This window comes from Eulemur rufifrons, chromosome 17, assembly GCF_041146395.1.
Source record: "Eulemur rufifrons isolate Redbay chromosome 17, OSU_ERuf_1, whole genome shotgun sequence".
NCBI classification, from domain to species: domain Eukaryota; kingdom Metazoa; phylum Chordata; class Mammalia; order Primates; family Lemuridae; genus Eulemur; species Eulemur rufifrons.
Window position 1 is genome coordinate 37,864,638 of NC_090999.1, and position 14,104 is coordinate 37,878,741.

The window sequence follows — 14,104 nt, forward strand, 5'->3', positions numbered from 1 at the left end:
TATTGCTAAATATCTTAAAACATTTAACATTTTTTGATATAATATTACCTATTAAAATCAAAACATTTATTAATAAGTCAGAAAATGCTTGATAGGGTGTATTTCAGGGCCCTTGCTATTTTTCCCTGGATGTTGTCATATAAAAATTTGTCCACTAGATGGAGATTGTTTTTTTAAACAAGGAAAATCTTTTTTTTTTTTTTAATATTTACCAGTGTTTACTTTATTTTACTTTTATTTCAGAATATTATGGCAGTACAAATATTTTGGTTACATAAATTGCTTTTGTACCATTTGAGTCAGGGTTGTAAAGTGTGCCCATCCCCCAGCTGGTGTGCATTGTACCCATTAGGTGTTGTTGCAAAGATGTGGAAACAACCCAAGTGCCCATCAATATATGAGTGGATTAATAAAATGTGGTATATGTACACCACGGAGTACTACTCAGCTACAAAAAAATGAACTAATACCCCTTAACCTGGATGGAACTGGAGACCATTCTTCTAAGTGAAGTACCACGAGAATAGAAAAACAAACACCACATGTACTCACCATTAAATTGGAACTAATTGATCAACACTTACATACACATATGGAAATAATATTCATTGGAAAACAAGCAGGTGAGGGGGGCTGGAAGGGATGGGTAAATTCATGCCTAACAGGAAAATCTATTTTAAGTAACCTTAAAGGCCTGTATTGTCTACTTCTTAAAGACTCATGAAAACAATCTCTTAAATATCATCCAAAAAAGAAAATTTCACAATCTATAAGAATTACAAATATTGATAAAATAATATTAATCTAAGTAATAACAGTACTAGCTGTACAAACATTAAGAATGAGGATCTAAAAATGATTACAGATGTTTTATTAGACTTTTACTTATTAAAAAACTCAAGAAGATTTAATTGAATTTCCATAACAATTCACTGAATACTTATCCTGTTGTGGCAAAATAACATGAGTATCATTAATAATCTGGGGAATCACTCTAATTTTTGGTAACACAAGTTTTCTCAGAATACAGTTTGTTTTGGGAAGTGGACCTAGGGTATGAGATCATTTGCATAACTGATTTCCATTCTATTAAATGCTCCTATAATTAAAATTCATTATCAAGAAAAAGTAATATTACTGAGACTCTCTAGTCTGAAGCATTAGCAAATACCAGATTGATGAATGACCTTATGGGAAAAGAGACTTTGCACTCTGAAAAATTCAATGAACAAACTTTTACATTTTCTCCTATGTCCTTAGATTAGCACTTGATTAAATACAGATATGTTAAACATAGCACTTTTCTGCATGGCACTTACTAAGTCTGGTTAAGGGAGCAGGACATGAAACAACTAGAGAAAAAAACCCCAAACATCTGAAATCTGTATTAAATAGTATATAAATACTGAAATACTAAATTGTGTTATATAGACAATCAGAATATGTGATTTAGACAATGAATGTAAAAGGAGTTTAAGAAGCTGAAGGATGCATGTCTTTGAAAGGCAGGTTAAAAATGTCCAGGCAGAATAGAGTCGGGGTGGGGATGGAGGGTGTCCATCAAAAGTGAACCAGCAAAAGCAAAACCAAGAAAGAATGAGAAAGTCATGAGTATAAAACAGGAAATTTAGTGTCAGGCTCCATTTGAGAGTTGATATTAAAGAATAGTGGTGACCTGTAAAAATGGCAATTTTGTATGGTTCAACCTAACAGGTAGAGCTGGATGTGTTTATGGAAAGCTAGGCCAAAGGGTATCAAGCAGAAGCTTGTTAAAAAGAAATATGTGGAAGGACACACAGCAACTTTTAATATTGAAATCCCAGGAGAGTAGATGCGCAAGGCTATTACATTTCACTTATATGTGTACTTTCAGATTGTTTGATTTGTTAAAATAAATGTATTGTTTTTTCAACTATTAGTAAATAAAAAGCAGAAAACAGAGTAGAAAGCAACAAAGAAAAAATATAAAATAAAAGGAAACCCTCCTCCCTCAAAAAGGCTTGTTCATTAAATCTTTCAAATATTAGAACTAGGGAGCTTGCCTTCGGAGAGGTTAGTTTTGGATTTAAAAAGGCAGTACGTTTCACTCAGTGGGTAGTAAGTCAGCTGAGAATTAGACTACTTATTAGCTCACTGTCAATTAGATGGAGCCCAACCATAAGAGTAGCATAAGCTTGGGAAAGTAATTAAAGAATTGAGGGGAATAAACATAGCCAAGTATGATGATGGTTACAAGAATGATAATGATGATAATAATAATACAACTTTTGGAGCACTTTCCATGGGCTGGACACTGTGCTTTACATGTATTTATCTCATTGAAGCCTTGTAATAACCCTTTAAAGTAAGCACTGCATTTCCATTTGAGCATGAGGAATCTGAGGCATGGAGAAGTGCCTCTATGTTTAATAATGTGTTCAAGGCCACACAGCTCATAAATGGGTTTTAAGCTCAAGCTGTCTGATTCTAAAGCACAGGAGAACAGACATGGTTTATATCTCTTTTAAGGTTTCCTACTAATCATTAAAAAAGTACAAGAACACCTTTTAGCTTCCTCACCCGGATGGATCTTCAAGTCTTAACTCTTTGAAAGTTACATTCTGATTAATTTATAGCCTTAACACATATGTGAAGGCTAATTCTGGGACTAGGTTTTCATATGACCCAAGATTTTGGAATTTGCCAAATTGCTTGATTTTTTTAATTTTGAACACAACACAGTAGGGATATAAAAGATTCTCTGCTATAATCCATGTGGTGGGTTTCTTCACAGAGTTTGAGATTTCATTTGGATTTAAGGGAGGATCAGAGGGTCTATGAAGAGGCTTAGTGAATGGAACTAAGTGAGATGCTCTATTGTTCCACATGTTTGCGTCCCTTAATACAATTCAAGCACGTACATGTTGCTTTTACCAAAAGGCAGGTGTGGAGGAGCAGTGCAGTGGTATGTGGTCCCTCATGGGGGAGCCATATGAGTAACGACCAGCTGGCCTGTTGTGTTCAGAAGGCTGTGTGTGGCTGGCACTAGTCAGGGCCAAGCCCTCCTCAGGCCCAGCCCTTCCTGTGGCACCAGCCCCCCACAAAAGGCAAACAGATATCAGAAAAACCGACCAATAAACACACTGCTCCCAGCTCTCCACGCTGTCCATTTCAGTGGAATTACTGTGTGACAGTGCAGTCCCAACCCACCTTCCACCCAGCTCCCATGCTTGACTGCTCCCATACTTCCTGTCTAGTGACCTTGTAAATATTTGTCTTCTCAGGACCATGTCTCATCTCTTTGGCCTGATCCTGGACTCTGCTTCCCTGTTTTAAATACTTTCTCTTCTTGACCATGATGTGGGTTCTCCCCTGAGCCAGAGTCCTGCCACTGTCCTGGGTAAATAGCTCCCCTCATCTAGCCTAGACCTCAGCACCTTATACTCAGCACTGGCCCCCTACGAAGCCTGAAGTAGGCAAGACACAGAAGAGGCCCCAGTGCATCAGTTGCTAGGATCCTCTATCAACAGCGGTCCCCATTACCAAAGCATCTATGAAGAGCTCCCAAGGGAAAGACCCTGCTGAACGCTGCTGGGAACACTGGGAGCCTCCACTCATGCCAGGAGCATCTGCGAGCTGCCCCTTCTGCTATGCATTGAGAATAATGGCGTGTTGACAATGTAGATCAACCAAAAATGTTCCTGTTAAGACAATTATTTGGGAGTTAGAAAATACAGGTTAAACTTTAAATTTTGGTTCTGCTACTTTCCAGTTGCATGCTCTTGGGCAAGTTACTGGACCTTTCTAAGCTTTCAGTTTCTGACAAGGATAATTGCAGTACCCAGCTCTAGGGCCATTATAAGGATTAGAAGAGAAAATGTTTGGAAAGCATTTACCACATTGCCTGGCAGCCAGTACCTTTCCATTAGTTAGCAGCTACTGTTTTCACTTACATTACTCTTTACCTTGCAGGGGGATCTGCCATCTATGTCATCGGCCTGGGCAGAACCCAGAGGGAGAGATGAGAGAGGAAGGGAGATGAGGGACAATCACTGAATCAGCCCTGGCAATCAATGAGGTGGCAAATGCTGGAGCCAGATTGCTCTCACAACTTCAGCTGCTTGTCCGTCTCCACCCCACTCCACAATTCCAGGGTGATAACATCTGGGGAGAGGGCGGAGACTATTGATCTTTCTCTAGATATTCCTCACTGAGGAGAAAGAACAATTTCCTGCTAGGAAACGTGGAAGGCTTAGAGGTCCCAACAACCTAGGTGGGGCACCAGCTGAATATAATGAGCAGAAACAGTCCTTTAGACGTCAGTCTCCAGGCACAGGGTGTAGCGTGGAGACCTCAGGTCACGCTTACATTGCTGTTTATTTTCCAGCGCCCAACTCTCCCATGTATATTGTAGCCCATGCTGCTGGCTGTACAATAATAGAATCCATTTTGGTGCTTTGCCACGGTGGGGTAGAGGAGGCTTGCCTTTGAGCTTAAAGGAAGAGTAACTAGAACTAGATGATTACATATAAATGGTTTTTTTTTTTTTGTCTCTTTATAATAGCAAATATTTTACCCATTGTTATCTGTATCACAAGGTTATAAAATTTGTTTGTAATTAATTCCAGTGATATTTCCCCATTCAGAAGTTCCCCATAGGTCAAATAGCTTTTCTGGAGCCAAGAAAATACAGATGCTCAAAATTCACCATTTTAACATTTACTTTCTCTGATTATCTATAGAGTTGAGGCTGTAGAAAATAGCATTTTACGGTGATACGTGCAGATGGCAATCTTTCCCAATCATAAAGCTGCCTATCACATTTAAATAGGATACCTTGAGAGGACATGATGTTTAGCTACTTTACTAGATTACACAGTTAAATACTACATGTGTTAGCTTTCATTACACATATATTTGCACAGAGGACAGATATTTAAGAACAGGAACATTTTGCCCTTTGTTTTCACAGATGGTTTTTATAAACAAAAGCCTGGCACAAAGGTGAAGGGTACAGGCTTCTTTATTAGTAATATATCAGGTGATGTCTAGAAATTTACAGCATTTGTTTCTGGCTTGTCAGCGACACTCCCAAGTAACATTGGGCAATTAAGAAATTCAAGATGAAAATGATAGTATGAGCTTGATGTCTGGACTGGAAATGAGAAGGGGTAAGCTTGACTTGCTTACTAGATTTTTAATGGAATGATATGGTAAAGGCTAATGTTCCTGAAAAATGTTTATTAGACTAGTGTTACAGACTGAATATTGTTTACCCCAAAATTCATATTTTGAACCTCTAACCCCCAATGTGACTATATTTGGACAAAGGACCTGTGAGGAGGTGATAAAGGTTAAATGAAGCCATAAGGTTGGGGCTCTAATCCAATAGGGCTTGTGTCCTTATAAGAAGAGAAAGAGATACCAGAGTGCTCTCTCTGTGCCCTGTGAGGACAGGGGGAGAAGGCAGCCAACTGCAAAAGTAGGAACTGAATCTTGGACTTCCCGGCATCCAGAACTGTGAGAAAATAAATTTCTGTTTAAGCCACCAAATATATGGTTATTTTATTACGCAGCCTGAGCTGACGAAGACAACCACAAAGCCCCAATCAAGAATTATTTTATTTGAGGTTATAGATAACTTTTTAGTGATTATTTTTAAGAAAAAAAATTTTTAACTGAAACTTTACTTAAGAAAATACCTCAAATTATTGCTAAGACCAATGCCATAAAGCTTTTCCCCTACATTTTCTTCCAAGAGTTTTACAGGTTCATGTCTTACATTTAAGTCTGTTGAGTTGATTTTTGTGTATGTTGTAAAATAAAGGTTCAATTTTATTATTTTGCCAGTTTTCCCCAGCACCATTTGTTGAAGAAATTTTCCTTTCTCCATTGCATATTCTTGGCACCCTTGTCAAATATCAGTTAACTGTTTATGTGTGGGTTTATTTCTAGGGTCTCTCTCTATTCTGGTCCATTGGTCTGTATGTCTTTATGCTAGTACTACACTGTTTCGATTAATATAACTTAGTAATATGTTTTGAAGTCAGGAAGTGTGAGGCCTCCAGCTTTGTTCTTTTTCAAGATTGTTTTGGCTATTCAGGGTCCTTTGTGGTTCTTTATGAATTTTAGCTTTTCTATTTTAGTTAAAAATGCCATTGGGATTTTGATGAGAATTGCACTGAATCTGTAGATAGCTTTGGGCTGTATGGACATTTTAACAATAATAAGTCTTCTCATCCACGGACAAGCACAGGCAACAAAAGCTAAAATAGGCAAGTGAGACTACAACAAAATAAAAAGCTTCTGCACAGCAAAGAAAACTCAATACCCCCCCACTCCCAAGAACCCAATTGCTCTCCAGGCCAGGCTGGGCCTGAGAGTCAGATGCAGCCCCACAAAGATTAACTCAGTTTTAACTCAGATGAACTTTTCTTGTGCTGTTCACAGCCGGTCACTACCAACCTGGTACTTTCTGAGATCACTTCTAAGGTGTTATATTTCCACAAAACTGGAAATATAGTCTTCCTCAAAACTGGGCTTCATCAAGCTAAAGCCCAAAGAGGAACAGTGTCTTGTTAACAAGTGTTTCTATATTTATTTATTTTTCCTATGATATAGAGTAACTATAATTGCTTTAATAAGCCCACATTGGAACACTGATATTTTAATGGTATGCCTCCTTCTCTCCCCACCCACATGCATTTATTCTTTATACTGCAGACAGAATGATCCTGCTAAAATGTAAATCAGACCCTCACCCTAACCCTAACCCTTGCAAGTCCCTGCTTGACCATCCCCTAGTGGCATTCTATTTTATTTAGAGTAAATACTATGTCTTCACAGTAGCTTAAGGTCTTCCCTGATTTGGGACCTGGTGCCTCTCTGGTCTCATCTTGTACCTACATCTCTTCCTCTTACTCACTCTGCCTCAGCATCTTAGTCCTTTGATGTTCTTTAGACACACATGAATGCTCTCTCCCCAGGGCCTTTGCACTTGCACTTCTCTCTGCCTGGACTATTCTTTCTCCAGATATCAGTTCAATGTCACCTTCATGGTGAGATATTTCCATGCTGCCCTATTTAAAATTGACATCTCTAATTTCCTGGCTTTTGTTTTTTTTAACTTTCCTTACATTTACTTTTTCTCCACAGCATTCAACAGCCTCTGATAGACTTCACTTTTTACTTATTTTATCATCTTACTCTCCCCATTAGAATGTTAGCCCCGTAAGTGCACAGAGATTTTTATCTGTTTTGGTCATTAATGTATCCACAGCACTTACAGTAGTGCCTCACACACGTTAATTAGTTGCTCAATAAATATTTGTATTGTGACTGCATGAATATCTTCAGATGTGGCACTACTTACTATATCTTTGTTATCATATCATATACCATGGTTATCTGTGTAGTTCTACTTCAAATGAACTTCATTATAATTTTTTTTAATTTGGCTAGGAATTGGTCACTTGTTTAAAGAAAGCGTCCTATCAATTAATGAGATTGATTAGTTCATTTAAAAAATAATCTTGAAAAACACTTAGCAGGCATTTTAATGGGGGTTATTTTGAATATCCCCCTGTTTCAACACCAATCAATCAGCCATGCAACCAGGGGCAAGATCTAGGTTTTGTGGCACAGGAAGGTTATACAATTTTGAGAATCTGCTTTGAGAAAAATAATACAAAAAAATTCTTACTTTTTCAAATCTTACAAAAACCTGTAACTGTGTGCAGCTGCCAGCACCCCGCCCTCCTAGAACTGGGAAGGGAACAGGCCAGTGAGGGGCTCCGAGCTTGAGCTGGGGTAATTATAGAGCAGGAAAGGATAAGACAAGCAATGGGATGGCTGAAAGTAGAAACATGGCATTCTATTTTTTTAAAGGTAAATTAATTTCAGTTAATTTTTTTCTTCATTCCTTTCTTCTCCATTTTCCCTCTTCTTTTCCTTCTTTCTCTCTTCCTTTCTTTCATACCCCAAATTTCCAAAACTCATTCATATTTTTCAAAAATTGTCTTGTTATTTGCACATGTTTATTCTTCCTAGTTTATTCCACTAGGTTGGATATTGAAATCACTTTGAAAGTCTGAAAAGGGATAATCTTTAAACCACAGCTGTCTTCCCAGAGACTATGATTTTCTTTTTGAGGGGTGGGTTTTTAAAATGCAATTTGCAATTGCATTCCTGGCTAGTCATGTACTTATACTTATTAAAAGTTAATTGCTGAATGAATAAGAATTATTAAATTATGAATCCATTGTAAAATACTCAGGATTAAAAATATTATATATTAAGTGGTTGTATAAGTCTAGGTAAGATTGTCATTGAAAACAAAACTGTAATAGTTATACTATTTAATTGCCTTTAAAAATATAACTTAAGTCTGATTCTTTTTGACTAACGGATATGGAAACTCATATACCATGTTTTTCTCTGGGTCTGGACTCTCCCTCAAACAGGTCAGGAAACCATTCGTCAGCCCTACTATTAAATCTATTTCGGAGAAGTGATATTACTCAGTTTCCAACCTCAACGACCCAAACAGATGGGTTTTCCACTTTAATGGGGGTAGAGAGAACAGAGAAGAACTTCAGACGGCTAGGTGGCCTGAATTGCCTGAACTACATGCCATTTCTTCAATCTTACCAGGGCAATACAATTATAAGAATATTATCCTATGATGATCATAAAAAAATCACTCTTCTGCAATTCTTTTAAAATATCTCACGGAGAATAAAAAATATTATAAATGCTCACCCCAAACAGCACTCATCTCATTGTGTAATCAGTATATTAAGAATAGTTTTCCCTCATGATTCCTTATATTGGATGAATTACGCATGGCTACAAATTATATTTTAAAGGTTTTAAGACATTGGATGGGCTGCCTAAGTGGCAGTGGGATTCAACAATGATTTTGAAGAATAAAGAAATATTTTCATATTTCCTTGAAATGGTTCTATACATAATCCTGCCTGAAGACAAAATGATCTTGGAAAAGCATAGAGTTCAATAATCAGGATCATGAATGCGGCAAACTCTGCTTACTGTCTGTCAAATTCCATTCTCTGCCTGTTCCTAAGAAGTTAATAAGTCCTTTCCATGCCTCCCTCGCAATTAAATTTGGCCATGTGACTAGACGTGAGCAGAAATATCGCATGCCGCACACAAGACTGGCTCATGACTCCCCCCACATGCTCATCTCGGTGTTTTTTGTCTGCCAGCTGGATGCTGAGGATGCTGAAGCACGAGGGATGTTGGAAACGTGATACAGGAAAATGCTGCTCCCTGACTGAGAGCGAGGACAGCTGCCTTGTCCCCAACACCACCCTAGAAAGTTACTTGATGAAGAAGGAAGTTCATTTTTACCTCATTTAATTTTGGGGGTTTATTTGTTAGCATGATAGCATTTAATGCACTACATCACACCAAACTAAACCGGCAGGACTAAAAGTATGCTAAACTTTCAAACATTTCACACTTAGTCTGCCTCTGGCCAAGTGAAACCAACTATCTCTTTATCATTTTCACACTTGATATGATATGTTTTATTCCCTTGATCTTCCTTGGTTATATGCTTTCATTAAGACATTTCTTATTATCCAACTGCTTAAGAGATGTTAGAGAATAAGTTTATAATCATTGCACACAGTTGTGATTGTTCTGTGGACTCAAAGTTCAGTTCTGTTCTGCCTTGATGACAATCAGTAAAGACATAAAGGATCAACTCAAGCATGAAGCTAACACATGAACTAATCTATGGATTACAGAAGAAACACAGGGCCAAGAGTCACCAACACTCAGGATTTGTACCCATGCTTCACTTGAGCCAGTGGGGTTTCAGAGTATTAGATCAAACTAGGTTTGCCTTAAGATTTCAGAAGCACAGGCACCAAAAATTTTTAAAATACAAATGAGACTGTATTAAATTAAAAAGCTTCTACACAAGAAAGGAAATAATCAACAGAGTGAAGAGACAATCTGTTGAATGGGAGAAAATCTTTGCAAACTATTTATCCAACAAGTACAAATATCCAGAATACACAAGGAACTCAAACAACTTAACACCAAGAAAAAACTCCCATATAAAAGTGGGCAAAGGACATGAATAGACATTTCTCAACAGAAGACATACAAATGGCCAACAGGTATAGGAAAAAATGTTCAGCATCACTAAAGATCAGGAAAATACGAATCAAAACCACAAATCATCTTACCCCAGTTAAAACGGCTATTATTAAAAAACAAACAAACAAACAAAAATAACGGATGCTGGCAAAGATGCAGAGAAAAGAGAACTCATACACTGTTGGTGGGAATGTAAATTAGTATAGGACTATGGAGATTTCTCAAAAAACTAAAAATAGAACTACCATACAATCCAGCAATATCAATACTGAGTATTTATCCAAAGGAAAGGAAATCAAAGGGATTCCCATCAAAGGGATGCACCCACCCTATGTTTATTGCAGCACTATTCATAATAGTAAAGACATGGAATCAACTTAAGTGTTCATCAATGGACAAATGGATAGAGATAATGTGATATATATACATAATGAAATACTACTTGGCCATAAAAAGAAAAGAATGAAATCCTGTCATTTGTAGCAACAAAGATGGAACTGGAGGTTATAACATTAAGCAAAATAAGCCAGGCACAGAAAGACAAATATTGCATGTTCTCACTCTTTTGTAGGAGCTAAAAAAGTGGATCTTATGAAGGTAGAGAGTAGAATGATAGTTACCACAGGCTGGGAAGGGTGATTAGGTGTGTGTGAGAGGTGGGTGAGGGGGGCAGGGATGAAGAGAGGTTGGGTATTGGGTAAGTTCTAATGTTCCATAGCAGAGTAGGGCGACTATAGTTAACAACAATGTATTGTATGTTTCAAAATAGCTAGAAGATCGGACTCAAAGTATTCCCAACACATAGAAATGATAAGTACTTGAGGTGATGGATACCCTAAATACCTTGACTTGATCATTAAACATTCCATGCATGTAACACAATATCACATGTACCCTATAAGATTTAAATATTATATATCAATAAAAAATTCTATTTTAAAAAATATCCCCAAATTAGGCTTACTTTATTAAGAATGTGATTCTACAATAAAACAACATTCTGAATGTGTACATTTCTAGGGATATGGGGGAGAGTCTATGAAAAAATTCTAGGACGACTTCACAGTTCATCCAAATCTAGACTAGAACCACTCTTCACTGTTGTCTAGTTCATCTGCAGTGGAATCAGGGCAGAGTTGGTTCTTCAGACTGGGAATGTTGTAGGTGCCTAAGGCCCTTCCTTTTCAGAACGCATAGCCTAAAAGCCCTTGTAGAGCCAAATATGCCTCTCTAGAGGAAGGAAAGGAGGTGACTCCAGAAATAATGGGAGTGGTGTCAAATTTCAGCTCTCCTTCACTGAACTTCCATGTATTTCTGCTCTCAGGAACACTTTATTGCCACCTTAGAGATCAAACTCAAAGGATCAATACATCCTGAGGTGGGTAGAGTAGGTCACAGAAAAGAGTAATCTATCTGCTCCACAAATATTCATCAACAATTACCCACTACTGCCAGACTGGGAGAAAGAATGGAGTGCACTCAGAAGACACAAGGACTGTAGTAGTGGCATTGAGCTTCTTCTGCTCCTAAAGTAAATTGGGATTTATTTTTCCCTTCAGAATGACCAAATTCATGGTGAGACTGTTCATAAACCCTGTTGACTTGCCACGTCCACAGCCAAGATAAGTGCACAGCTGGTTTCTAAATGCATTTGACCTCTTTTCTAATCATCTCAAGTTGAGAAACAATGTGCGTTGCTGACCCTCTTTGCTTTGACATTAACTACGTTTAAAAACAAAAGTTAAATTTTATTTCTTCAGCCATTAAAATTCCTCTCATTTTTATGCAATGATATCTCTCAAATATTTGGATATATTCATTCATTTTACACCAACTCATCTATTCTCTGGATAGGGTATGGTATTCAGCTACGTGTATTTCATCTTTCTTTTTCTCTTCTTTGTAGAACTCATTCTGTATAAGCTTGGCTCCCATTTTATTTCCCACTTATACTCCTTTTTAAGAATGACTTATGCTTTTTAAATGAGGAGCCCAAAATGGTACATGGAGCTCTGAGTACAGGGTAAACAAGGCCATCTGTAACGAGACAGCCTTTCAACCCAGCAAAGATTTCTCTAACTGACTATAGATGGTCATGCCAGAATCTCAGATTTAGTGTTTCCTAATAGCAATTGTAATTGTTTTGATTTCTGGCCTGTAAAATATTTAGTACTACACTGTACCACCATAGTGTAAATATGTAAACAGAACCACAATTTCCAGCCTGCTTATATAAAATGAATACCACTGGTGGATAATTTAATTTTAAATGCTCTTAGTTTTACAGAAAAATATATTTTATAAAATAAATTCTACTTTTTTTCCCACACATTAAACTAAGCTAGTCTAGAAAAGAATAGAAGTCACTTTTAAAAACTTGACTTGAGGGGAAAAAAAGAACCCAAACATGATTATATACTTTGCTGGACCTTTGAAATTTAATTTTGACCAAATTTCGAAAATAGGCCTTGAGAATTACAGAGTGAGCAGATCCCTGTACTTCATGAAACCCAAATGGGAGTTTTTATAAGCATTCAGTGTAGGTATCATCTCTGTTTTTTCATATCTTTAAAACTTCTTAAAATCTTAAAATATGACTGTCTTATCCTTCTTTTTCTTTTTCCATAAAATTGAGAACTCAAATTTAAATTTGATAAGAGGGGAAAAAAATCCAAAACCACATCTATGCCTATCCTGCTTTTGGATTCTTCCTACCCAGCTGTCCTTTAAACTTGCAGCGTAATGACCAGTTCCAATACCATGTATGCCACTAATCCCACTAAAGTATGTGAGCCCTCAGGCCTCGTGAAAATAATCTCTCAGGGCACCTTTGGTGCTTCATCCATTTGCTGTGTCCAAGAGCTCCATCTCTGCCTGTGACAGTCCTATAACCTGTCCTGGGGAGACAAAAGATTTCTTCTCAAAGGTCTTTCCCTCTTGTGCCTTTTATGTCCTCCCACGCTGTTTCTAGAACCCTTTCACAACCATTGGCCAGTGGGATTCACATAGTGACCCTGGGAACAGGCAGTGGGAGTGGGGTGTGGGCTATCACCCTCATTTGCAGTAGAGAGGAATTAATGATGAGTCCAGAGTCTCATAGATTTGAGTGGCTAAATTGTGTCTCAAACCAGTCTTCTGATCTTTGGACTAAAGAGTTAAATGAAGGATTGAATAATTGGATTACTTTTAATTTCATAAAGCTTGAAACAAAGACAAATGCTTGGTTTAATGTCCCCTATTGGAACTCACTTAGAGATATTATCTAGCTGAGCACATTGTTTAAAATCTTTGCGTAGAACATGACATTTTGCTGAAATGAATGGATGTGTTTACACGTCTCTAAATAATAGAATGAAACAACTTGAAAGTGATTATACCAAGCGTCCTACATTTTGGTAACCTTGTTAATCACCCTACTAATATTGTAGCACCTTATAGTGTATGGTAAATGTTTGATAATACTTAGAGAAAGATACAGCAAGCAACCATCTAGTTAAATTAAACATATCAGACTAGCTGTGCAAGATAAAGGAATAACCACTTTATATTCTAAAGAATATTGTAGAGAAAAGGAATGCAGTTCTTTATAATACAAAGAACTAACCCTGGCCTATACTACTGGGTTGAAAATTGGGAGCCCTGAATTTGAGTTCTCACTGTGCCACCACCAACTTGTGATTCTGGCAAGCCTCTTGCTTCTTGAGGACTTAGTTACTTCATCAATAAAATAAAGAGATTGACTACTAGTCATTCTCAATTACTGGTCCACACATACCTTTGGAGCGGCTTTTAAAAATACAGATTCTTAGGCTTCCTTTTGGATACTCTGAGTCAGAGTGGAGCTGGACCCAGGAATCTGTATTTCTAAAAAGCTGTCAAAGCAATGCAATGTGTTGTCAGGTTGGGAACACCAGACTTGCTGATCTCCAAGTTCCCTTCTAGCTTCGGCATTCCTGGTTCCATCTGGACAGCACTGAACTCAGCTCATAGTCCT

General features: G+C 37.5%; 1 protein-coding gene across 5 annotated transcripts in view; it reads right to left on the minus strand.

The window, feature by feature from the left end:
* Window positions 1-14,104, minus strand: part of PDE4D (phosphodiesterase 4D) — a 794,445-nt gene that overhangs the window by 205,084 nt on the left and 575,257 nt on the right. The window lies entirely within an intron of this gene.